At 45.4% G+C, this 27,042-nt stretch overlaps 1 protein-coding gene across 1 annotated transcript in view; it reads right to left on the minus strand.

The window, feature by feature from the left end:
* SLC6A11 (solute carrier family 6 member 11) overlaps positions 1–26,717 on the minus strand; it is a 626,328-nt gene extending 599,611 nt beyond the window's left edge. Inside the window, exon 1 of the mRNA XM_073644516.1 lies at positions 26,608–26,717. The gene's annotated coding sequence lies outside the window, so the exon portion shown is untranslated. The remainder of the gene's footprint in view (positions 1–26,607) is intronic.
* Between the last annotated feature and the right edge of the window lie 325 nt (positions 26,718–27,042).

The raw sequence follows: 27,042 nt of genomic DNA on the forward strand, positions 1-27,042 counted from the left end.
CGCCTCCTACCTCTGCCAGTACCTGCTGCCCCCTGGCAGCATATAGCGATGGACTTCATTACTGATCTGCCTGTCTCTGCCGGTTGTACGGTCATTTGGGTGGTCGCTGACCGCTTCTCCAAGATGGCTCACTTCATTCCACTGCCAGGTCTTCCGTCTGCACCCGAGCTGGCTAAAGACTTTATCCGCCACATCTTCCGTCTTCATGGCCTGCCCCGTCACATCGTGTCGGATCGTGGGGTACAGTTCACTTCCCGTTTCTGGAGAGCCACTTGTAAATTGCTGGACGTCACCCTGGACTTCTCCTCCGCTTACCACCCACAGTCTAATGGTCAAGTGGAGCGGATCAATCAGAACCTGACCAGTTACCTTCGGCACTTCGTTAATGCCCACCATTCTGACTGGGTGGATCTCCTGCCATGGGCCGAATTCTCGTACAACAATCACGAGAGCGAGTCTTCCTCCAAATCCCCGTTTTTTGTAGTCTACGGTCAGCATCCTCGGATCCCGTTTCCCGTCTCCACCTCGGCGGACAATCCGGCTGCGGAATCTCTTGTTAACAAATTTTCCTCCATATGGGAGAGTACCCGGTCCGCACTTCTTCTGTCATCCGAGCGTATGAAAAGACACGCTGACAAAAAACGTCTGGACCCTCCTCAATTCCGCCCTGGGGATAAAGTCTGGCTCTCGTCCAAATATGTCCGGCTCAAGATCCCTTCCTATAAGTTAGGGCCTCGGTTCATCGGCCCACTGGAGGTCATCAGTCAGATCAACCCGGTGGCCTATAAATTGAAACTCCCGGCCAACTTACGGATCCCTAACTCCTTCCATGTGTCTCTCCTCAAACCTGTGGTACTTAACTCTTTTTCCAAGTCTACAGGTACGCCTCCTGCTCCGGTTTCTGCTGTGGACGAGTTTGAGGTAGAGAACATTCTTGCCACCAAAAGGGTAAGAGGAAAGACCTTTTTCCTGGTAGATTGGAAGGGGTTTGGTCCTGAGGAGAGAACGTGGGAGCCCCGGGAGAACATCCATGCCCCTCTCATCCTAGCTAAATTTCTGTCTGGCCTAAAAAAGGGGGGGCCTAAAGGGGGGGGTACTGTAGTGCCGGCGTCCCTGCCCTCTGCTAGGCAGGGACGCTGCTCCTCTCACCGCTCTGCTCCGTGCCCGGCTTCCGCCCCCCGCTCTGCTGTCAGCGCGCGCTCCGTCCCGGCGTCCTCCTCCTGCTCTGCTCTCAGCGCGCGCTCCTTCCCGGCCCCTGTGCTTAGGGCGCGCGCGCGCGCGCTCCCCTCCTCTTAAAGGGGCCGCGCGCGCCGCCCTAAAGAGTCCCCGGCCAATGGCCGGAGGACTTCATCATATATAAGGCACCTCCTCCAAAATGGAGGTGTCCGAGCAATGTTGTTTGCACCTGTGTCTCACCTGTGCTTCAGCCCTCAGGTCCCGTTGCCAGTTACCTGCCAGTTTCCTGCTAGTTACCTGCCAGTACCTGCCAGTTACCTGCCTGATTCCTGCCAGAATACTTGTTACCTGTCTGCCAGTCTGAGGTCCGACGGTCTGCCTTACTTCTCCTGTCAGTCTGTCTAAGGACCAGCCTGCCCGCTCACCTGGGAGCGCATGTCAGCTACCTGCCTGCTTGCCTGAGGTCCGACGGTCTGCCTTACTACTCCGGTCAGTCTGTCTATGGACCAGCTTGCCCGCTCACCTGGGAGCGCTTCTCCGTTATCTGCCTGCTTGCCAGCCCGGAGGCTCCGTTGTCACGTGCTGTGACCACCAGCTAACTCAGAGACTCTTGCCCGCTCACCTGGGAGCGCATCTCCGTTACCTGCCTGCTTGCCAGCCCGGAGGTCCCGTTGTCACGTGCGGTGACCATCAGCTATTCCAGAGACTCTTGCCCGCTCACCTGGGAGCGCATCTCCGTTACCTGCCTGCTTGCCAGCCCGGAGGTCCCGTTGTCACGTGCGGTGACCATCAGCTATTCCAGAGACTCTCGCTTGCTCACCTGGGAGCACACATCTACCACCTGCCTGCTAGCCTACCCGGAGGCTCTGCCATCACAGGTCGTACCTACCCCTTACCCAGAGACTGCCCTGATCACTTGCCGTAACTCCCTGTCCGTTCACCCAGAGACTGCCACCCGCTTCCTTACAAGGGCCGCCCCCTTGTATAGTAGCTCAGAGGTTCCGCCTCCCGGACCCGTTACAGTCCGCCTCCCGGACCCGTTACATGTACAACCCCCAAAGGGACAACTGCGTGGATGAGTCCCTAATCCATATCAAGGGGAGGCTCAAATTCTCAAATACCTGCCCAGTAAGAGGGCCAGGTACAGAATTAAACTCTATAAGCTGTGAGAGAGTACCTCAGGGTTCACCCACAGGTTTAGGGTTTATGAAGGGAAGTACATCCGTATTCAACCCCCTAAATGCTCAGTTTCCTGGGAGTGAGCGGGAAAATTGTGTGGGATTGGGATCAAGATTATCATCTCTATCTGAATAACTTTTATATCAGCATACCACTTTTCAAGTCCCTCTCTGCACGAGCTACCACAGCCTGCTCTACAGTCTGCAAGAATCAGAGAGGCCTCCTTAGGATGCTAATTGGGCAGCTGTTCTGAAAGGGCGAGAGCAGAGCCCAATGTAGCAACAACCTGGTGGTGATCAAGTGCAAGGACAAGAGGGATGTCCTTTTCTTGACTACCATACATGGTGATGACAGCACCTTAAGGTGCAGAAACAAAACTGTGTACTGGGGTAGAACAAGTACATGGGGGGCGTTGATCTCTCATACAGATGGCAATGTACAAAGCTTTCGTGCTATCACGATGTGCAGGCCAGACCGGGACCTTCCTTCAGTTACTAGAGGTAGTGCCCTGATATTTGGCAGTTAGGAAGGAGTGGGCCCCAGTACTTCCGGAACTGAAGGTGCCCGTATTGTACCAGGCCAACATATCCCGGTGAGGTCCCTTAAACAGCAAAGAGAGGAAGGATGCAAAAAAGGTGTGAGGTGTGTTACAGAAGGGGGATACAAAACAACACCATTTATCAATGTGACATCTGCCCTGACAAACTTGATTTGTGTTTGAAAAACTGTTTCAGAGTCTACCACTCATCCATGGACTAATAAATTTATTTCTGACTTACATAACTCACATATGACAACCTGACGTATACTAAACAACTCATATACCAACCTGATGCACTCTACACTACTCACATATACCAACCTGACTTACACTACATAACTCATGCATGCCACCACATAAAAAAATTCACATACCGAGAAAACACTAGATCAATTTAAATATAGGGTCACTTGTGGGGGGTTTCCACTCTTTAGGCACATCAAGGGCTCTCCAAACACGACATGACGCCCTCAGACCATTCCAGCAAAATCTGCATTCCAAAATGTCACTCCTTCCCTTCCGAGCCCTGCCAGTGCACCCAAATAGTGGTTTTCCTCCATAACTGGGGTATCAGCATACTCAGGAGAAATTGTAAAACAGATTGTGGTGTCCATTTTCTACTGTTACCCTTGTGAAAATAAAAAATTTGGGCTCTTTAAGATCTTTTTTTGTGGAAACAATGTAATTTTTTTATTATCACACCTCCACATTATAATTTTCTGTGAAACACCTAGGGGTTCAAGGTGCTCAGCATGCATTTAGTTAAATTCCTTTGAGAATCTAGTTTTCAAAATATGGTCACTTGTGGGGGGCTTCTACTGTTAGGCACACCAGGGGCTCTCCAAACGCGACATGACTCCCACAGTCCATTCCTTCAAAGTATGCATTCCAAAACATCACTCCTTTCTTTCCAAGCCCTGCTGTGCACCCAAATAGTGGTTTTCCTCCATAAGTGGGGTATCAGCATACTCAGGAGAAATTGCACAGCAGATGTTGTGGTCCATTTTCTCCTGTTACCTTTTTGAAAATAAAACAATTTGGTGCTTAAAGATCTGTTTTTGTGGAAAAAAATTAATTTTTTTATTATAACAACTCAATGCTATAATTTTCTGTGAAGCACCTAGGGGTACAAGGTGCTCACCACACATCTAGTTAAATTCCATGGGGAATCTAGTTTCCAAACTAGTGTCAATTGTTGGGGCTCCCCTGTTTAGGCACATCAAGGGCTCACAAAACTCGACATGGTGTTTGCTCTCAATTTCAGCCAATTTTGCGTTAAAAAAGTCAAACAGTGCTCATTCCCTTCCAAGCCCTGCCATGTGCCCAAACAGTAGCTTTCCCCCACATATGGGGTATCAGCGTAGTTAGGAGAAATTGCACAACAACATTTGTGGTTTAATTTCTCCTGTTACCTTTGTGAAAATAAAAAATTAGGTTTAAAAGGTCATTTTTGTGAAAAAAAATGTGACTTTTTTTTTCACAGCTCTACGTTTTAAATTCCGGTGAAGCACTTGGGGTTTCCAAATTGCTGACCACACATCTAGATAAGTTCCTCGAGGGCCTAGTTTCCAAAATGGGGTAATTTGTGGGGGGTTCTACTGTTTAGGCACATCAGGGGTTCTCCAAACACGACATGGCGTCCACTGTCAATTTCAGCCAATTTTGCATTGAAAAAGTCAAATGGTGCTCTTTACCTTCCGAGCCCTGTCGTGATCCCAAACAGCGGTTTTCCCCCACATATGGGGTATCAGTGTACTCAGGAGAAATTGCACAATAAATTCTGTGGTTTAATTTCTCCTGTTACCCTTGTGAAAATAAAAAATTTGGTCTAAAAATAATTTTTGTGGAAAAAAATATGACTTTTTATTTTCATGACTTTAAGTTATAAACTTCTGTGAACCACTTGGGGGTTCAAAGTGCTCACCACACATCTAGATAAGTTCCTTAGGGGTACTGGTTTCCAAAATCGGGTCACTTAAGGGGGATTTCCACTGTTTAGGTACATCAAGAGCTCTCCAAATGCGGCATGGTGTCCGCTCTCAATTTCAGTCAATTTTGCATTGAAAAAGTCAAACAGTGTTCCTTCCATTCCGAGCACTGCCATGTGCCCAGCCATGCAGTTTTCCCACACATATGGGGTATCAGCGTACTCAGGAGAAATTGCAAAACAACTTTTTGGGTTTCATTTCTCCTGCTACCCTTATGAAAATAAAAAAAATTGGGTCTAAGATATAATTTTTGTGGAAAAATTTGACTTTTTATTTTCACAGTGCAATGCACTTGAGGGTTCAAGATGCTCACTAATGATGAGCAAGTATGTTTTGTTAACCCTTTTGCCCAGTATGCACGGGCGAGCACTGAGTAGTTACAGCTGCTCGGTGATATGTTTGAATCACTCCTGTGTGCATGATTTGCGACTGTTTGACAGCTTTAATACAAGTGAGGAATGTCTATTTCTTACACATTCCTCACATGTATTAAAACTGTTAAACAGTTGCAAATCATACACACGGGAGTGATTCAAATATATCACGGAGCAGCTGTAAATACTCGATGCTTGTCCGAGCATACTCGTTAAAAGGGTTAACAAAACATACTCTCTCATCACTAATGCTCACCACTAGTGATGAGCGAGCATATTCGCTACTGCTCGGTGCTCGCCAAGTATTTCCGGGGTTGCTCGACGGGAGCTCGGGTCTCCTCCCTGCATGTTTGGCGCTCTTTAGAGCGCCAATGAACATGCAGGGATTGCCTGCCACTCACTGTAATGCCATAGCCATGTTGGTTGTGGCATAATAGTGATTGGCTGGCCGCACAGCGTCATCAGATCTATCTCAGACCTGGCGCCGCCATGCTCGTCACAGTCACTCCGGAATCAGACAGTGTAGGGAGAGCTGCTGCTGAGCTAGGGAGAGATTTGCTTGTTTCTAGTTAGTGTAGGTGTACCAAACTATATTAGAAACACATATCCATCTCAACAAACAGACCTTCTGAGGACTAATCCATCTCTAGAGATATCAGGCAGGCAGTGTATATAAGCAGGCAGGGTTTATTGCAGACTGCAGTGCATATAGCACAAGAGGCTCCATTCCTGTTCTGTCTGCTGCTCCAGTTAGATATTTCTAGCAATTAGCCCAGGTCTCAGGATCCAGGAACAATTTTTTTTGGATCTTAATCCTCATTATTTGCTTAAAAAGCAATCCAGAAAACACAGTTTTTCTGCGCCATTTGCTTGTTGGCACTGCAGAATACAGCCAGGTCCTTTCCATACTACAGCGCTAAAAATCTGGCTATTTAAAACTGTGGTTTGTCCGTCACACAGATCACATATAATTGCGCTGAAAATACTGCCATTTCGGGCCTCCATTAATTTTTTTTTCAGTGTGTCAGTGAAGCAATTGACACCAGTTTGCTGTTCAAAATAGTTACCTACAGGCCAGGTATCTAAAACTGTGTTTTCTCCGTCACACGGATCACATATACGTTTTCAGAAAATACTGCCATTTCTGACCTCCATTAAAAAAACTTTCAGTGTGTCAGTGAAGCAATTGACACCAGATTGCTGTTCAAATAGTTAACTACAGGCCAGATATTTAAAACTGTGGTTTGTCTGTCCCCCGGATCAAATACAGTACAGACCAAAAGTTTGGACTCACTTTCTCATTTAAAGATTTTTCTGTATTTTTATGACTATGAAAATTGTACATTCACACTGAAGGCATCAAAACTATGAATTAACACATGTGGAATTATATACTTAACAAAAAAGTGTGAAACAACTGAAAATATGTCTTATATTCTAGGTTCTTCAAAGTAGCCACCTTTTGCTTTGATGCCTGCTTTGCACATTCTTGGCATTCTCTTGATGAGCTTCAAGAGGTAGTCACCTGAAATGGTTTTCACTTCACAGGTGTGCCCTGTCAGGTTTAATAAGTGGGATTTCTTGCCTTATAAATGGGGTTGGGACCATCAGTTATGTTGTGCAGAAGTCTGGTCGATACACAGCTGATAGTCCTACTGAATAGACTGTTAGAATTTGTATTATGGCAAGAAAAAAGCAGATAAGTAAAGAAAAATGAGTGACCATCATTAGTTTAAGAAATGAAGGTCAGTCAGTCCGAAAAATTGGGAAAACTTTGAAAGTGTCCTCAAGTGCAGTTGCAAAAACCATCAAGCGCTACAAAGAAACTGGCTCACATGAGGACCACCCCAGGAAAGGAAGACCAAGAGTCACCTCTGCTTCTGAGGATAAGTTTATCCGAGTCACCAGCCTCAGAAATCACAGGTTAACAGCAGCTCAGATTAGAGACCAGGCCAATGCCACACAGAGTTCTAGCAGCTGACAAATCTCTACAACAACTGTTAAGAGGAGACTTTGTGCAGCAGGCCTTCGTGGTAAAATAGCTGCTAGGAAACAACTGCTAAGGACAGGCAACAAGCAGAAGAGACTTGTTTTGGCTAAAGAACCCAAGGAATGGACATTAGACCAGTGGAAATCTGTGCTTTGATCTGATGAGTCCAAATTTGAGATCTTTGGTTCCAACCACCGTGTCTTTGTGCGACGCAGAAAAGGTGAACGAATGGACTCTACATGCCTGGTTCCCACCGTGAAGCATGAAGGAGGAAGTGTGATGGTTTGGGGGTGCTTTGCTGGTGACACTGTTGGGGATTTATTCAAAATTGAAGACATACTGAACCAGCATGGCTACCACAGCATCTTGCAGCGGCATGCTATTCCATCTGGTTTGTGTTTAGTTGGACCATCATTTATTTTTCAACAGGACAATGACCCCAAACATACCTCCAGGCTGTGTAAGGGCTATTTGACCAAGAGGGAGAGTGATGGGGTGATACGCCAGATGACCTGGCCTCCACAGTCACCAGACCTGAACCCAATCGAGATGGTTTGGGGTGAGCTGGACCGCAGAGTGAAGGCAAAAGGGCCAACAAGTGCTAAGCATCTCTGGGAACTCCTTCAAGATTGTTGGAAGACCATTTCCGGTGACTACCTCTTGAAGCTCATCAAGAGAATGCCAAGCGTGTGCAAAGCAGTCATCAAAGCAAAAGGTGGCTACTTTGAAGAACCTAGAATATAAGACATATTTTCAGTTGTTTCACACTTTTTTTATTAAGTACAGTATATAATTCCACATGTGTTAATTCATAGTTTTGATGCCTTCAGTGTGAATGTACAATTTTCATAGTCATGAAAATACAGAAAAATCTTTCAATGAGAAGGTGTGTCCAAACTTTTGGTCTGTACTCTATACGTTTTCAGAAAATACTGGCATTAAAAATGTCAGTGTCAGTGAAGCTATTGACACCAGATTGCTGTTCAAAATAGTTACCTTCAGGCCAGGTATTTCAAACTGTGTTTTCTCCGTCACACGAATCACATATACGTTTTCAGAAAATACTGCCATTTCTGGCCTCCATTACATTTTTTTTTCAGTGTGTCAGTGAAGCAATTGACACCTGTTTGCTGTTCAAAATAGATACCTTCAGGCCAGATATTTCAAACTGTGTTTTCTCCGTCACACGGATCACATATACGTTTTCAGAAAATACTGCCATTTCTGACCTCCATTACATTTTTTTTTCAGTGTGTCAGTGAAGCAATTGACACCTGTTTGCTGTTCAAACTAGTTACCTACAGGCCAGGTATTTAAAACTGTGGTTTGTCTGTCCCTCGGATCACATATAAGTTCGCTCTCAATTCAGTCATTTGTAGTGAGCGTGGAAGATATTGTCCTCCATTTAAAATGGACAAGGCACGTGGCAAGGGTCGGGGAACTGGACGTGATGGTGATCATGGTGCATGCAGAGGCCGAGGCCGTGTCAAGCTGAAATTGAGCAACAACAAATACCCACATCTTATCGCTCAACCTTCCTGTCCCAATTAATAGGGGACAGCAGAACACCACTATTGAACACAGAGCAGTGTGAAAAGCTTATTGGTTGGATAGCAGATAATGCTTCCAGTCACATAGCCACCATCACCACCACCTTGTCTTCCACACAGTCAAGTCTCAGTAGCTGTGAGTCTGGACCACATATGTGGCACCCTAGGGGTCTGGTTGCCACAGTGGTACAAATACCATGTCTGAGAGTGAGCATGGATTTTCCTGGTCAGGAGCAATATTGCATGCCACAACTCCTGCCCCAGTCCAGGGAGGGGAGGAACCTGCCCTTTATAAACTGGATCTGGGGGGGGGTTAGTGTAGTTAGTTCCAGAGGAAGGGACAGAGCAGCAGCAAGGAGCTCTGTAGGAGCTAGGAGCTGAAGACCAGGGACTGGAGCAGAGCTCGTCCTGGCAGAAAGACGCAGAGAACCGGACAACGGAGTCCGAGGCTGTGGGATATCTACATCCAGCAGCAGAAACCATCTGGCAGGGGATTTCAGGTCCTCTGGCCATAGAAAGCCGGGAGGCTCAGTCACAAGCAAGGGACCGGCACTGCCATCGAGGAGCGGAAGGCACCAAAGGCCCCGAGTCACCAGCCATACGGGTGAGCACCACACGGTACACTCAGGGACGTGGGCTAATACACGATTACAGAAGGGTAGCCAGGAAGAGTGCAGTCAGACGGGAAGGCCTATACCTCCACCTGGCCAGGGGGACTCTTGTTCGCTCACAGACTGATCAGGCCTCTAATGTTAGCCAGTACTCCCGGCAGGGCCTTCTTCATTACCAACAGTAAAGACCCTGAACTGCACTGCACGGACTCTGAGTAATTTCTACTGCGCCCACGCACCACAACCCTCACCATCTACAGACGCTGCCCTGAGGCTATACTCCTCCCGTGTGGAGTTATACTACCCTCTGCTACGCACACAACATCAGCCTCAGCGGTCTGCCCTGCAGCGGCGGCTCTCAGTGACCGCAATTCACTGGTGGCGTAGTCGGACATTTAATATCATAAAAACCAAGTAAATAGACTGCCACTGGTTTGACCACCCTGAGCCACGGGACCGGGTCGCCGCCATGTAGACTACAACCCCTGACATCATACAGAGACTCGGCTCCGGGTATTCCCCTACACACACGGCCCAGGGGGCGCGTCACATATTCCTCACCCTGAACCTCCTTCCTCCCACCATGCCGAGTGCCCAGAGACAACTGATCCCACACTTGGACACTCCGAAGAGCTGTTCACTTTTCCATTAATAGAATCAGGCCTCTCGCCTGGTCCACTTAAAGTGGGGCAAGAGGAGATCGCATGTAGCCATGTCCAAATATTTGAGCAGCCACGGTCACACAAAGGTGACGGTGGGAAAGTGTCACAAGAGGTGGACGATGATGAGACACAATTGCCAGAAAGTCAGGAGGAGGACCAGAGTGCAGAAGTGGAAGACTAGGTGGTGGATGATATAGTAACTGACCCAACCAGGCAGGAGGACATGCAGAGCGAGGACAGCAGCACACGGGGGGAGGCAGAGAACCCCAACAGGCAGGAAGAAGTAGTGTGGTGGCCGCAGAAAGAAGGCAGGCAACCGTTCCCCGTAACAGCAACATGAAGGAAGTTGCCAGTACAACTGTTAGGTCTTCCCGAGTCTGGTTGTTTTTTAAAGACTCTGCCAATAACCACAAAAAGGCCATTTGCAGCACCTGCCAGGTCAGCATCAGCAGGGGTGGCAAAACGACCAGTCTGACCACCACCAGTATGAACAGGCACATGTCAGCAAAGCACCCAACTTTGTGGGCCGAACCCCAGGGTCCAGGAACAGAGTCTGTGGGTGGCACCATTGCTTTTTCCGCTGTTGTGCATGCAAGTCAATCCCCTGTCCATTGTGCACGTGAAGATGCCTCCTGCCCTGCATCTGTCGTTGCACGCTCTCTTGTAGCAGCATCAGGAAGCACGACCACGTCCTTGTCCCAGCTCAGCGTTCAGATGTCCAAACTCCAGTCCTTGGAACGCAAGCGCAAGTACACAGCCAACGCCCCACAGGCCACATTACTAAATTCCCACGTTTCACGACTGCTTGCGCTCAAAATGTTGCCTTTTAGGCTCGTGGAGATCGAAGCATTCTGCAACCTGATTGCGTCGGCCGTCCCTTGGTACTCAGTCCCCAGCCGCCACTATTTCTCCCTGTATACCGTCCCAGCATTACACAAGCACGTGTCCCAAAACATTAGCCGTGCCCTCAACAAAGCAGTTATCGGGAAAGTTCACTTAACCATGGAAACGTGGACAAGTGCTTTTGGGCAGGGACGGTACATCTCGCTGACGGCACACTTGGTTAACATAGTGGAAGCTGGGACGCAGTTGGACCTTGGGACCGAACACGTCCTCCCAATGCCAAGGATTGCGGGCCCTAGGTCAATCTGGGTTGCCCTGATGGTCTACAGCTCCTGCACCTCATCCTCCTCAGCCTCTTCCTCTTCAGCCTCCATCTCTGAAATGACCACATCAGTCACAAGCTGGAAGCACTGCAGCAGTGCTTCGGCCAAGCGGCATTAGGCTGTGCTGAAACTAATATGCTTAGGTGACAAACCACACAATGCTGAAGAGTTGTGGACAGCTCTGAAAGAGCAGGCAGATCTGTGGCTGACACCGCTGAACCTACAGCCAGGCATGGTCGTGTGTGACAATGGCCGGAACCTGGTGGCGGCTCTGAGGTGAGGCGAGCTCACACACGTACCATGCCTGGCCCATGTGCTTAACCTCGTAGTTCAGCGGTTTCTCAAATCCTACCCGGAGCTGCCGGATCTGCTTGTTAAAGTACGCCGCCTGTGTGCCCATTTTAGAAAATCACCTACAGCTTCCGCCGTCCTTGCCGCGTTTCAGCAGCATTTGCAGCTTCCGGCTCACAGACTGGTATGTGATATCCCCACGCATTGGAACTCTACACTGCAGATGTTGGGAAGGATTTGTGAGCAGAAGAGGGCAGTTGTTGAATTCCAGTATCTACAAGGCCATCAGTATTCAGTTCAGACTCCACACATAAGACCTCAGAAGTAGACATGGATGTCAGACATATGTACCATCCTCCAAAACTTTGAGGACTCCATCAAGATGGTGAGTGGCGATGATGCCATAATTAGCTTCACCATCCCTCTTCTCTGTCTTCTGAAACACACTCTGCTCACAATCAAAGAGTATGCATTGCAGGCAGAGCACGATGAGATGGAGCAAGAAACCATACAGGGTGATTACACACAGCCCAGCCTCATCTCATCCCAACATGGATTGGGTGAAAATAAGGAAGAGGAGAAGGAGGAGGAAGAACAGGAGTTAGTTTCATGCGCTATAGACGATACTACCTGCACAACTGTCACACCGTCTGTTCAGCGTGGTTGGGCAGGGGACAGAGAGGAGGCGGAGCAGGAGAGCATGGTCAGTCATCCTCTTTGTGAGGCCACAGAAGTCTTGCCTGTTAGCAGTCTGGCACGCATGGCTGAGTTTATATTACGCTGCCTTTCCCATGACCCTCACGTTCTCAAAATTTTGGGTGACAGTCATTACTGGTTGGTGACACTTCTAGACCCATGCTACATAGAGAACTTTATATCTCTTATTCCTGAGGCGAACAGGTCTACAAAAATGGGGCAGTACCAGAAGGCCCATGTTGCGGAACTATTAAAAAAATTCCCATCTGAAAACGCTGGTGGCAGAGGTCACATTTCGTTGGACAACCAAGGAGTACAGGCGAGAGAGACACAAATGCAATCCAGCAGAGGCAGGGAAACACTGTCAAAGTTCTGGGACAGTTTTCTCAGACCCTCCAATCGCACAGGCCCTGAGGTGCGGGGTACTCTCACAAGGAGTGCTGAGAGAGTACCTTGCCAACCGTACCATGTCCTCCGTGATTACTCTGTGCCTTGTAATGATTGGATATCCAAGCTGGATACGTGGAAAGAACTGTCTCTCTATGACTTGGAGGTCCTGGGCTGCCCTGCCGCCAGCATTTTATCAGTGCGGGTTTTTAGTGCTACTGGTGGAATTATAGCTGATAAGCGCATCCGCCTGTCAACTGAAAATGCTGACAGGCTGACTCTTATCAAAATGAACAAGTGCTGGATTGGGCAAGATTTCTCAATACCACCGAATGAGAGCAGCGTAACATAAACTCAAATCAGGTGTCTTTTTTTGGGAGGTGTATTCCCATGCACCTCTTCACACCTACACATGGGTATACTTTTCCTGATTTTGGCTATTTGCTCTTGTCCTCCTCCTTCTCCTCATCCTCCACCACCATATAACCAGGGTGACCGTGGTCCGTGATGCAGCACCCACATAATTTTTTTAAAGGGTGTTTATGATGCCCGTAAAAAAAAAAAATGTATACAGTATGTTCATGTATACCCCCCAGGAGTAAATGTTTGTCAGCTCATACACTTAGTGTATGGGCATTACAAGTATAGGAGACCCGCTCCTTTCTAATGGGAACATTTTTTAATGAGGCCGTCTAAGTCTCTTCCAAGGGGCATTGGAGTGCCTCCCAATTTTTGGCAGCACTATGTGTTTTAAATTCTTAGTGGGGTTTTTCCCAAGTTTTGGAAGCCCTTGCAGTCACAGCATGAGCATTACCACTATAGGAGACCCGCTCCTTTATAATAGGAACATTTCTTTTAATGAGACCCTCCTTTAGGTCTCTTCAAAGGGGTATTGGGTTGCGTCCGAATTTTTGGCAGACCTTGCAGTCACTGCATACGCAATAACAGTATAGGAGACTCACTCTTTAATAATGGGAACAACAAAGCATAGCCGGCTGATGTCTCTCTAACAATAGCGAGGGCCGACTGCTGGCCTTTTAAGAATAGTAAGGGTCGCCTGATGACCCTATAAAAATAGGCTTTGGGACATTCAGAGTCCCTCCATCATTATTAAACAGGATGTGTCTGATGATGTGTCACACACCACATTGCCAGATAAGGTTGTAAAATGATAAAATGACATTTCCCGGTGAATGCATTTGTCTTAAAAAATAACGTAAATAAAAAACAGTAGGATCTTTCTTTAGTATAAAAAACAGAGTCGCCAATGTAACCTCAATGTAATCACATTTTTCAGCTCCTGCACCTCCTCCTCCATCTCCAAAATGACCACATCAGTCACAAGCTGAAAGCACTGCAGCACTTCCTTGGCCAAGCGGCAACAAGCTGTGCTGAAGATAACATGCTTAATGCTTAGGTGACAAACCGCCCAGTTCTGCAGAGTTGTTGAAAGCTGTAACACAGCAGCCTGATCTGTGGCTCTCACCGCTGAACATACAGCCAGGCATGGTCGTGTGTGACAATGGGCGCAACCTGGTGACAGAGAAATGACATCAGGAGTAGATACGGTTTCCCTCTATGCCAGTCCTTTCACAGAGCTAAAGAATATGGCTGTGGTGAAATACAACTCCCACTGAGAAGCTGTTTCAGATTGAAAAACAGCAGCTGCAAAGTTAGCGCTATCATGAACTCTCCTGATGTAGAAGCCAGGGCACACCAGAGGATTCTCTGGTGGGACAGTCCAACCCTGCTGAGAAGCAGTCCTGGCTAAGAAAAGTGTGTGGGAAGGTTCCAAGACACTCTATGGGTGCTTTCTTACTGAGGTGCAAACCCACACAAACACGGGGAGAACATACAAAGTCCTTGCAGATGTTGTCCTTGATGGGATTTGAACCCAGGATCCCAGCGCTGCAAGGCTTTAGTGCTAACCACTGATCCAATGTGCTGCCGTTCACCCTCTAATATCTTACAGGCTGGAGAAACTTGCACCTACTGTCACTCTATCTTCAGCTCCTTTGTGAGAAACTAACGTATTTGGTCAGCCACTCAGTCTGCCAAATAAAAATTCCTGAGAAGGAAATTGGGGATGGATTCGCTACTGGAACTGGGGGCAGTGCTAATACCATGGCGTCGTACCATAGTTTACTGGAAATATTCCAGGCTGGTAGGAGGCAAGCAAATTTCCACAGAAAAGTAAAAGCAGTAATGTTCAGGGACCCACGTTTGTAGAACGCGGAGACAACACCGGGAGAAATAGTGACGGCTGGGGACCGAGTATGAACACAGGGCATGAGGCATGAGGTTGTGAAAAGCTTCCGCCTCTATGAGCCTAAAAGGCCACATTTCAAGTGCAAGCTGCTGTCCAGAAATCTGGCAGTTTAGTATTGTGGCCTGTGGGTGGGTGAGTGGCTGGCTGCATACTTGCGCTTGCATTCCAAGTAACAGAAAACTAAGCAGATGGTGGCCTCTATCATCATCATGGCCTCACCTTGGCACTATGAACATTCCTGAAGGAGAAGCCAGGGCCCACCGGAAGAGTCTCCGGTTTTCTGGTGGGTCCAACCCTGCCGAGAAGCAGCCCTGGCTTAGAAAAGTGTGGGAGAAGGTTCCTGGACACTCTATGGCTGCTTTTTTAATGTGGATCGGACGTGCTTATGCATGTTATTTCTCAAACCGCATTGCAAATCAGGCCATTGCCCAACTCTGTAGTCATGAAATTAAATGCACAAAGAAAGATGTTTGTGTGTCAAAGCACCACCGACAAGTGCGAGTTGATGTTGGATGGGCTGCCATTGCTTCTGCAACAAGCTGCATTAGAGGACTTCCTGGGAGAAATGACACCAAGAGTACATACGGTTTCCCTCTATGCCAGTCCTTTCAATGAGCTAAAGAATATGGCTGTGGTGAAATCCAACTCTCAGCAAAAAAAAGTTGTGGACTGGCTCCATACCATCCCTGGCTACATTCAACTGTCCACATGTTTGTGGTTAGGCGGTCCTTCCCAGTAAGTGCACTGGGGAGGGCACGGGTAATGTTGTGGGACCAATGCTTGTGGAAGGCGGAGACTTCACCGGGACAAATAGTGGTGGCTGGGGACCGAGTATAAACACCCGGTCGCCGCCGTCATAAGATTGTGAACAGCTTCCACCTCCACAAGCCTTAAAGGCCACATTTCAAGTGCAAGCAGCTGTCAAAAATTTGGCAGTATATTATTGCAGCCTGTGGGTGAGTGGGTAGCTGGCTGCATACTTGCGCTTGCATTTCAAGGAATGGGGTAGGGACAACTGAACGCTGCACTGGGACAAGGACATGGACGGTGATTGTTGCAAGTCTGCAATGACAGGTGCATGGCGGGAGGCATCTTCGCATATGCCAAGGATCACTTATGATGGGCACACTTTTAGGCAGTGACCTGGGAGTCAGAGATTCTTCCAAAGGTCTTCCCCATGCTGTTCCCATGTCTTTTCAGCACTGTATGCATGTGTCTAATGTTGTGTCACACAGTACATGGCCAGATAAGGTTGTAAAATGTTAAAATGACATTTCCCTGTGAATGCATTTGTCTTGGTTGAAAGCAATGCAAAAGTGCAAAAACGCATGAAAAACGCTATGTGTAAGCATAGCCAAGGTGTGGAGGAGTACTTTTGTTTTTGGTCATTTATTTTGCCTTATATAAAAGTCATTAACCAGGAAAGGATGTTCCTTAACGTATTTCCAAGGAAAATCCACTTTGGTTCTGTTTTTGCATGTTTAATTGTGAGTCTGTAAAGGTGGCATAATACCTCTGACAACATTGTTCATAACAGTGAACTGGGAGTCAGAAATGCTTCCAGGGGTCTTCCCCATGCTGTTCCCATGTCATTTGAGCACTGTTCCCATCGATTTTGGCAATTTTTAGGCCCTCTGCAGACCCCTGGGGGGAGCCGCCTGAAAAATGCTCGAGTTTCCCATAGACTTACATTGGGCTCGTTGCTCGGGTCGAGCACCAGAGTATTCCAATTTGCTCGACCCGAGCAACGAGTACCCGAGCATTTTAGTGCTCGCTCATCACTATTCACCACACATCTAGATAAGTTCCTTAGGGGGTCTAGTTTTCTAAATGGGGTTACTTGTTGTAGATTACACTTTTTAGGCACATCTGGGGCTCTCAAAACGCGACATGGCGTGAGCTAATTATTTCAGCAAATTTCACATTCAAAAAGTCAAATGGCACTCATTTCCCTCCGAGCCCTGCCGTGCGCCCAAACAGCGGTTTTCCCCCACATATGGGGTATCAGCGTACTCAGGAGAAATTGCACAAGTTTTGGGGTCCATGTTTTCCTGTTACCCTTGTGAAAATAAAAAAATTGGTGTCTAAAGTAACATTTGTGATAAAAAGTGAAATGTTTATTTTATCCTTCCACATTCCATTAATTCCTGTTCAGTAGGTGAAGGGTTACTAAATTTCTTGAATGTGGTTTTGAGCGTCTTGAGGGGTTCAGTTCTAAGAATCGTGTCACTTTTGGGTATTTTCTGTCATATAGACCCCTCAAAGTCACTTCAAATGTGATGTGGTCCCTAAAAAAATAGTTTTGTAAATTTAGTTGGAAAAATGAGAAATCGCTGGTAAAATTTTAACCCTTATAACTTCCTAACAAAAAAAAATGTTGGTTCCAAATTTGTGCTGATGTGAAGTAGACATGTAGTAAATGTTATTTATTAACTATTTTGTGTAACAGAACTCTCTGATTTAAGGGCATAAAAATGTAAAGTTTGAAAATTTCAAAAATTACAAAATTTTCACCAATTTTCCATTTTTTTTCACAAATAAATGCAAATCATATCAAAGAAATGTTACCACTATCATGAAGTACAATATGTCACAAGAAAACAGTCTCAGAATCAGGGGGATCCGTTGAAGCGTTCCAGAGTCATTACTTCATAAAGTGACAGTGGTCAGAATTGTAAAATTTGGCCCGGTCATGAAAGTGAAAACAGGCTCGGGGCTGAAGGGGTTAAATTTGCATTTAGAAAATGAACAATAAAAAAATGGTCAAAGTTTTGCATAACCTTTACGGTCTCATAGATGTTGTAGGAATATGTACACTGATCATTACAGTGGAATACCTATAGCTCTGTAGGCCATATGATGCACATGTATGGCTTTGCATTACAAATGTATTCTCCAATTTAAGCAGTGCTGGGAGGTCTAGGAAGGCCTAATATACTGCTAAGGATGTTATATTACAGCTGTGCACAACTGAAACACAACATAACCTCTACAATGTTTCTATGCTCTAATAGGGCAGATGGATAGGAGTTGTCTTCATAAGTAGTAGGGCTTGTGTTGGATGATATTTAATAAAATACATGTTTTTTCCAGGATGCTTCATTAAACTTGACAGATGAGCTTCATTATTTAATTAGATGGATTTAGTATACATACTAAATATTAAATCATGTCACAAAATATTAGCCTGTGCAATTAATTCAGATCTGTGTGGTGAATCTTGTGCTACTAAATAATATTCTATATCACAGAATGGTATGGTATGTCACAGATTGATATTCTATGCCAATATATTGTGAACAATACGCCAATTACAAACCATGCAAAACCAATTACAGAGAAGAAAGGTTAGTCAATCAAGCAATACAAACACATTATGGGGCATTTAAGGCGACTAATAACTCCATACTGGGACCACAGATTACAATGTCATGTTCATGTAGTATGCATCGTCTATGTGAAATGAAATGCTTGTACAGCTAAATTTACTCTTTCAGGCTATGTGCCCACGATGCAGAAATGCTGCGGATTTTTCCTGAGCGTTTCTGCATCTCCCTGGCAGAAAAAAACGCATGCGAATTGTACATGCGGATTGTACATGCGGATTGTACATGCGTTTTCCTGCCAGGGACATGCGGATGTGAAGCGTTCTTCACATGCATTTCCGCATGCGGGTTGACAAGCGCTTTCCAAGCGATTTTAGCATCACTTGGAAAGTGCTTGACAACTTGGTCACACTATATAAATCCATGCAACCGGCATGGATTTATATACTGTGACCGAAAGAATGGTAAAAAATAAAAAAATAAATATATACTTATCTTCTGATGGCCCGCGGTATCTTGATTCCCTCCGTTCTCCCTTGTTGGCAGCGGTACACTGAAGGACCTGCCGACATCAGCGTCGCGTGACCCGTCACATGACTATGACGTCAGCGCAGGTCCTTCAGTCCATCATGAGCTGCCGGCAAGTGAATACAAGGAGAGCGGGGGCCGCCAGAAGGTAAATATAATCTTTATTTTTTATTTTATTCTTCTTTTCACAGTTTTCTATGGTACCCGGGTCGGGAGGAGAGTCTCCTCTCCTCTAGACCTGGGTACCATCCGCACATTAGGACGCGTGCATTCCGCATGTCCTTATCTAGTGAAGCGGAATGCATGCGTTCTAATGCAAGTCAATGGCGGCGAAAACGCAGCACTTCCGCAAAATAATTGGTAGTGCTGCGTTTTTTTCCGCCATGATAATCCGCAGCAGAAATTTCCACAGCATGTGCACAGCACATGCGGATTATCATTGGGGAACATGGCAGGCCTTCTACCATGCATTTTTTAAGCATTTCTGCAGCGTTTTTGCTGCTGCGGAAATGCTTAAAAAATGCATCGTGGGCACACAGCCTTAATGCTCTTTTAATGAAGGGTGACTACTAGAGATGAGTGAAGCAAATCAATGTGAATAGAATTTTTAGGAATTTGAAGAACTCAAAATATTTGAACAATTGGAAATTCGATTTATGATAATCCCCTAAAATGGCTGAAGATTGCATTGCAGAAGATTGCATAAGAGAGAGAATGCTCATATGACCTCTGATATGCTTGTGCTGGCATCCCCTTAATGTCTTGCAGCTATCACAGCACATGATATAGTCAAGCGAATCAGGAGGTACTATCATAGCCTATATGAAAGCAGAGGCAGGGAATGCAGCAGCCATTTTGTATTGAATCTGGATAGTGAGAGGACATCACAGCTGACAGCTCAGCCATAGAGATAAGAATAGAAAGTCATAAAACACTGAATAAACATTTCATCTAAGGTGTGACAGCACAGCAGTGAAAAATGGCTACCATCCTTTGACCAATTGCCATATATATTGAGATCACACTGACATTATGAAGGCTGTGTTTGCTTAAAAGGGTCTTCAAATGAGTTGGATAGAGTAACAGGATACCTTAGAGTGTTATACAAGTCTTTTCAGGGGAACTGCAGTATTTCCAATGTGCTGCAAATTGAATTTTTGGAAAAAATTTGGCATATATTGGGAATTAAATTTTTAAAAGATTCTCTCTTCTCTTTTAACTAGATCTGACAAAATTTGAATTCACCAAATGGCCCAGATTTTTCTGGGAAATTTGATTAGTTCTTCACTTATTCTCTATCTCTCTCTGACTCTAGGCCCCAGAGCAAAATAAATGTAAGATGTAGAATACAAAAAATATACTTATACTCACCTCTCCAGCCCCTTCGCTCTTCACCCTCCCCTGTCTGGTTCCTCGGCGTATCTTCTTATCACCACAGTTGTGCACATAATTCCAAATCCTTGTCACACTATGCTGGAAATAATGGCTCTGATGAGCCCTAGGATGGTTCTGCATAAGTACATGTAAGGTCACAATGCTATGACTTTGCGATGCATGCTGTGACTTGGCACAATACAAAGGGTAAATCAAACGGTGGAAGGACTGTAAGTTATTTTACAATAAAATACAGCAATTCGGCTATACAGAATATCAACATAATTCTAATCACACACTACTATTTTATTATGACAAATAAACAAATATTATAGTCAGTGGTGTCTTGGTCCTAATACCTTAACCTGAGGTGCATCATTGTCAGTACTGCTGTCTCTCTAGGCAATACGAGCCAATTAACGAAAAGATGCAGACAACGTCCAATCCAAAATGTTTAATATGAAGATTAGTGTTGAGAGAGCACTAAAATGCTCGGGTGCTCGAAGTTCGGGCCGAGCTCACCGTGATACTCGGGTGCTCGACCCAAGCAATGAGCCCAATGTTAGTCTATGGGAGACCCGAGCATTTTTGCGGCGGCACCCCCGGCAGTCTGTAGAAAGCCTAAAAAGTGCCCAAAACGATAGTGACAGTGCTCAAATGACATGGGGACAGCATGGGGATCGCTCCTGGAAGCATTTCTGACCCCCAGGTCACACCTGTCAACAACGTGGTCAGAGGTATTAAGCCACTTTTACCGGCTCACAATAAAACGTTCAAAAATGAAACTGAAACTGTTTTCCTGTGAAATATGTTAAGGAACATCCTTTCCAGGGTAAAGACTTGTGTATAAGGTAAAATAAATAACCAAAAACAAAAATACTCCTCCACACCTTGGGCTATGTTCACAAGTAGCATTTTTTGTGCGTTTTTGCACTTTTGTATTGCTTTCATCCGTGACAAATGCATTCACCGGGAAATGTAATTTTAACATTTTACAACCTTATCTGGCCATGTGCTGTGTGACACATGCATACAGTGCTGAAAAGACATGGGAACAGCATGGGGAAGACCCCTGGAAGCATCTCTGACACCCAGGTCACTGCCTAAAAGTGTGCCCATCATAAGTGATCCTTGCCGCATCAGAAGATGCAGACCAGAATCTTTTAAACAGATATATTTGTGTCTGAACAGTCAGTGAGACACACTCACAGACACACTCAATTTTTGTTTTTTGGGGAAAAAATACCAAATGGTTAATAAGATGGGTATTTGTACAGTCTGACTGAGGAAAAAAAAAAAAAAGAGGATTTAGATTGAAAAAAAAGGATTTTTCCTGGCCCCTGAGACCTGGGGCTAAGCAATTTGAGCAGCAGCAGCACACAGGACTGTAATGCAGTGTTTGTTGGTATAACCACTGCGTCTCCTATACAGCCTGTCTGATATCTGGGATGGATATTAGTCCTCAGAAGGACTGTTTGCTTGATTTTGCATGCTTTAGAGACCCTACACTACATGTTTCGCAGTATAAATCTCTCCCTAGCTCAGCAGCACTCTCCCTACATTGTGCGATCCGGAGCGACTGTGTCCAAGATGGTGGCGCCCGGTTTTAAATACTCGAGGTGACGCTGTGCGGCCTGCTAATCACTGTAATGCCCACAACCAACATGGCTGCGGCATTACAGTGACTGGCTGGCAATCCCTGCATGGTCATTGGCTCTGTAAAAAGCGCCAAACATGCAGGGCGGAGACCTGAGCTCCTGCCTGAGTAACCCGGAAATGCTCGGCGCACACCAAACATCCCGAGTAGTGAGATACTCGGACGAGTACCGAGCAGTGTCGAGCATGCTCGCTCAACACTAATAAAGACTAAATTTATTTTGCTATAGAAAGCACAACGTTTCGACCCGAGTGGGTCTTTCTCAAATACATACAGCAGCAAACATGGTGGCCTTATATGGGGAGGTTAACAAACAAGCACCAATCACCATACAAGACAAACCCATCATCTTATTATACAATGTTTTACAAATATAACCCATTAAAGTATCCATAAAAAATTAGTTAAATTTAATAACACACAGTAATATGTAACAAGTGAAAAAACTAAACATAAATATCACATATAAAAATACACTCTGCATATGCACAATGTACAAATCCACCAATCATTTTAAAGCATTATTGTCTAGGTTACCAAGGCCCAATCTCTTTTCAGCAGGTCATCAGCAGGAAACACAATACAGGGTGTGTTCTGTCCCACCAATTTTCCAACAGCATCAAATTTCCAAGACTACAAGTAGGCAATATGAGCCGTCATACAGGCACTATCGAAGGCCTATGATACCACACTGACAGACCACAAGTCTCTTACTGATGAGTCACTTTGCACACCCATTATGCTGACTGCCTTCGTCCCCTGAAGCACGGCGCCGGTCCCCTGTGTACAGTACGTCTACACCAGAAGTCACAGCTAACACGGATGTCCCTCTTCAACGACCTAATCGGCTCTGCTCCCTCGGCTTAGATCTCTTAGCTCTGGTCTCCATTTCTGGCTACCCAGCTCTGGTCACTCATCTCCGATTCTGGTCAGTTGATTCTTCACTCGGGTCTGATCACTGAATTGTTCTCTTGGGTCTTGTCACTCCATTCTTCACTCGGGTCTGGTCACTTGGAATTGCGGCCATATGCCAATCTTGCGGCACTGTGCATCCATCCTGCTACAGGTTCAGGCACCGATTCCTCCCCTTCATTGCCCTCCTTTGCCTTTTATAGTTATTAATTTCTCCACAGGTATCATCTGACCTAGTATCTCCTCCAAATTCTTCCTCAGGAGTCAGTCACTTTGCTATGCTGTTTTTGATGATGCAACCCTTTCCACTTTCTCTTGACCCTACAATCTTTGGCCAGTAGATGGCGGAGCTGAATTACAGACATCCTGTTATACATTAACTGTGGAATTATTCCTTTTGTCTATCTCCTTACATTCCTCCCTTCTTTAAACTTGTCAGTCCTCGGTCCAGAAGGATCATTTCAGACTCTACAGGCTCCTTGGGGCAGTGCTAGCATGGATAAGATTCGGGCACACTCCTGCATTTCCCGCATAATGTATTGACAGATGAAATCATCTTTCGCGTACCTCATGGGTGGAACACCAGCATTGGCACTCTCAGTTCTACAAGGACCCCCTAATCTTTCCTTTTCAGGAGCATTTGGGTGTTTGATTACTCTTCTCTTGGGTTCAGCTCCCGATCTACTCTCTTGATCAATTGAAGGTTGCAGTGTTGCCTCTTTTGGCGCAGCAGGTATTACCCACCCCTCCCCTTTATCATCTGTGAGTACAGGTAGTGCAGGGTTCCTCTGTTTTTACGAAGGCTCTGTCATTCTCTCTCCCTCAGACACACAGGGGTGAAGCATATTGCGGTGCAGCACTCTTCATGGCACCCCATCTTCCCTCTCAGGTCGAACCTCATACATTGGATTCTTGGGGAGAACTCTCCTTGTTACTCGGTTGGGAGTTGCCTCCCATATGTAATCCAACTTGTCCTTAGGGCATTTTGCTCGTATCAGCACTTGATCTCCAGGTTGAAGTGGCGCCTCTTGCACCAGTGTCACATATGGATGAATCGTCTCTTGGAATCTTTGTTCAACAAGCTGTCTCAGTATCCGCAACCGATACTAGTGTTCCCGCACCCAAGTGTATGTATTCATCCTGGTGCAATCTTTCTCTGGGTCAAGCTCCAGCTCAATTATTTCACAGCTATTCCAGCCGAAAAGCAATGTGTATGATGTGTACTCGGTTGTGGCATGAGCTCTGTTGTTGTATACCCACACCAATTCCAAAACAGATTCAGGCCACTTCATCTTCCGATCATCTTACATTCATCTTCCAATGTCCTTAGCACCTGTAACAGCGTTCTGTTGCAACGTTCACAGGCCCTATTTTACTGAGGGTGGTATGACATTGTTCTAGATTTTTCAATGCCGTAGAGTCGGTGCAGTTCTTCTATGACCCTCCCCTGGAATCACGACTCTTGATCGGAGTGGATCCTCTTTAGGCAACCATATACCCGAATGAAGTCTTGGCAGATAGCTCCTCCAAAATTCCCAGATTATAAACATTGGCGGGACAACAGAAAAGCCTACTTCTCTCAAATATAAAAATAAGTCATTGGCATAAAGAGAGACTTTTTGGATTATAGAACCACATTCAAACCTGGCAATCTCACTAGAAGATGCCAAAGGCTCTATTAACGCTGCAAAGAATAAGGAAAAGAGGGGCATCCCTGCCTAGTGCCTATTCTCAAACTAAATGAGTCCAAGATGCACCCATTCACCCAAATTCTCACTGTTGGAAAGATATAAGCTTTTAACCATGTTTATAAATCTAGTGCCAAAGCCCATCAAAAAACCCCACAGAGAGTTCCAGTCAATGCTATTAAACGTTTTAGCAGTGTCTAAAGAGGGTATAGCCTGCTTTCCCAATCCCTCTGCATTAAGGGATTGGCCCTAAGAACAAGCATCTGAGGTTTATAGGAGTAGTTTTATCCTCATGTACAACTGATGTAATCACTTGAGCTAGTCTTTTGGCCAGTGTTTTTGCAAAAAAATGTAATGTCTACTCCAAGGAGAGAGATAGGGAGATAAGATTTGGGCCTAGAGTGGTCCTTTCTGGATTTTAGGATAAGTATGATTATTCCCTCCCTCATTGATATTGGGAGGGACTCTTGTTTCTCAGCCTCCTTAAGCACTGACAGTAAACGTAGTAACAATAAGGGAGCATACGTCTTCAAAAACTCTCCCGGTAGATTGTCCAGACCACGGGCCTTCTCATATTGAGTTTGTGCTAATGCTTCCTCTAGTTCATCAAGCATAATATAATATCCCTATTTAAAAGCTCCTAGTCTTCATCAATCAGTTTCAAGAGGGGTATTTTATCAAGGAACATCCCTCCCATATCTAAATCCGACTTAGGGGTATGTAAATGGGCATAATAATTCCTTAATACCTCCAAAATATCCTTACTTTCTTTAACTATTTCCCCACTATCCAACTTCAGGCTAGAAGTATGGGAGGAACTTTCTTGTTCCTTAAAATCTGTAGCTAGGAGGAGTCCCGCGCTTTCGCCCTCCATAAAGAATTTCTGTTTGACAAAGAAGCATTTATTAGAGGCTTGGGGCATTAAGTTCTCCTTCATTGTGGTCTGAGCTTCCTCAAGAGCTAATCTAGCTTCTCCATAGGATTTGTTACAAATGTGGCTTCTGCATTGGTAAGGGAGTACGTTAAATTTTGTGTAAGTTCTCTATTTCTAGTCTTTCGGGTATTAATTTCTCTTATGTATAAACCTCGAACAAATGCCTTAATGGCATCTCACACCACGTGCTTAGTGTACAACCCATCATTAAGATTAAAGTACTGTAGGATATATTTGGATAAAGAACCCCCTAATATTTGAATCCAGAAGGGGTTTAATCATCAGGGGATTTTAGAGAGCAGAGTCACATTTCTCATTGATAAATGAATACAGATAGGGGAATGGTCAGATATACTTCTAGGCAAATAGACAACCGTGCATATATGAGGTAATATAAGAGAGTTACCAATAGATAGGTCAATCTAGGATAGGGAATAGTGCGAGCTTGACTAGCCTCAGGGTTTTTAATACGCCAAAGATCTACGAGTCCCATTTCATCTAACATTCTAGAGAGTGAGGCAGGTGGGGCGTTCTTGGGCACATTGTCAGAGTAGTATTCATCCCAATGAAGATGTAAGTGGTTATTAAAGTCCCCAACTAAAAGTATTGAGACTTCATTCAGGGAGGGTGTCAATAAAAGTGAGTATCTGTTTCAGCGTTTCTCCCGAGTATGGCAGAGGCACATAGATCGCAACCTAGATATGCTTAACATTGTGGATCATAATGAAAACATAGACATATCTACCTTCTGGATCAACAGAGGATTTAGTGCAGGAGAAAGGAATTGAGCTATGTACTAGCACACTCAATCCTCTGGAATGCGCTGAGTACACAGAATGATACGCATGATCTATTCACCTTCTATACATCAAATGTACTCTGTCCTTTACCAGATGCATTTCAAAAATACACAATATAGCTGGATGAAATTGTTTTACATACGTGAATACTGCACATCCTTTAGTCCCTTCTCCCAATCCCCCCACATGCCATGCAATAATATTTATTTCTGATACCATATTACCGCCCATGAGTAAATTGCAGAATGATATATCAATCATATCGGACCATATATGCACGCTGCCTTAGTTCTAGTACTAATTTGGAGCAACATAACTATTGAACCTGAAAGAAAAAGACCACACATACGAAATAACCAACACAAACCGAATGACATTTCTCCCGAATGGAGAGAACCAGTGCTAAGTAATGACCATAATTCACGTAAAAGAAAAACAAACAAGATAGAACGCTTCTTGTGTAGATCCATGACACCAGACACAGGGAGGGGGGCTGTAATACACTTACCTCCGATAATTGTGCTGATCAAGCACAGCTCTGAGCACAGTAACAATGGTCCTCCTGAATCGCTGCTGCACCTCCCGCTGGCTCCACACGCCAGACGCTAGAGCCATAGTAAAGACAAAAGTTCAGGAAGAAAAAAAAAAGTGTGGACACCAACAGTGTGCTGCAAGAGAGGAGACCAGCCAGATTTTTTTTTCTATTTTACTTACTTATATAGCGCCATTAAAGGTGTTGTCCACTACTTTATATTCCCCCCGCCATGTATCCCCCAGGGGCCCCTAAGACTTCTTGTAAATACCTTCTGTTGCTGATAATGCCTGTGAGTGGCGCTATCACTGGCCGCTCACAGGCATCACGTGACCCCTAGCTGCAGCCAGCTCTGACATCCGCTGATGTCACGAAAAGTGCTGGCAGCAGCTGGGGATCACAATCTTCCTG

This window comes from Phyllobates terribilis, unplaced genomic scaffold (genome assembly GCF_046119375.1).
Source record: "Phyllobates terribilis strain yellow unplaced genomic scaffold, ASM4611937v1 Scaffold_8__6_contigs__length_399053987, whole genome shotgun sequence".
Lineage (NCBI taxonomy): Eukaryota > Metazoa > Chordata > Amphibia > Anura > Dendrobatidae > Phyllobates > Phyllobates terribilis.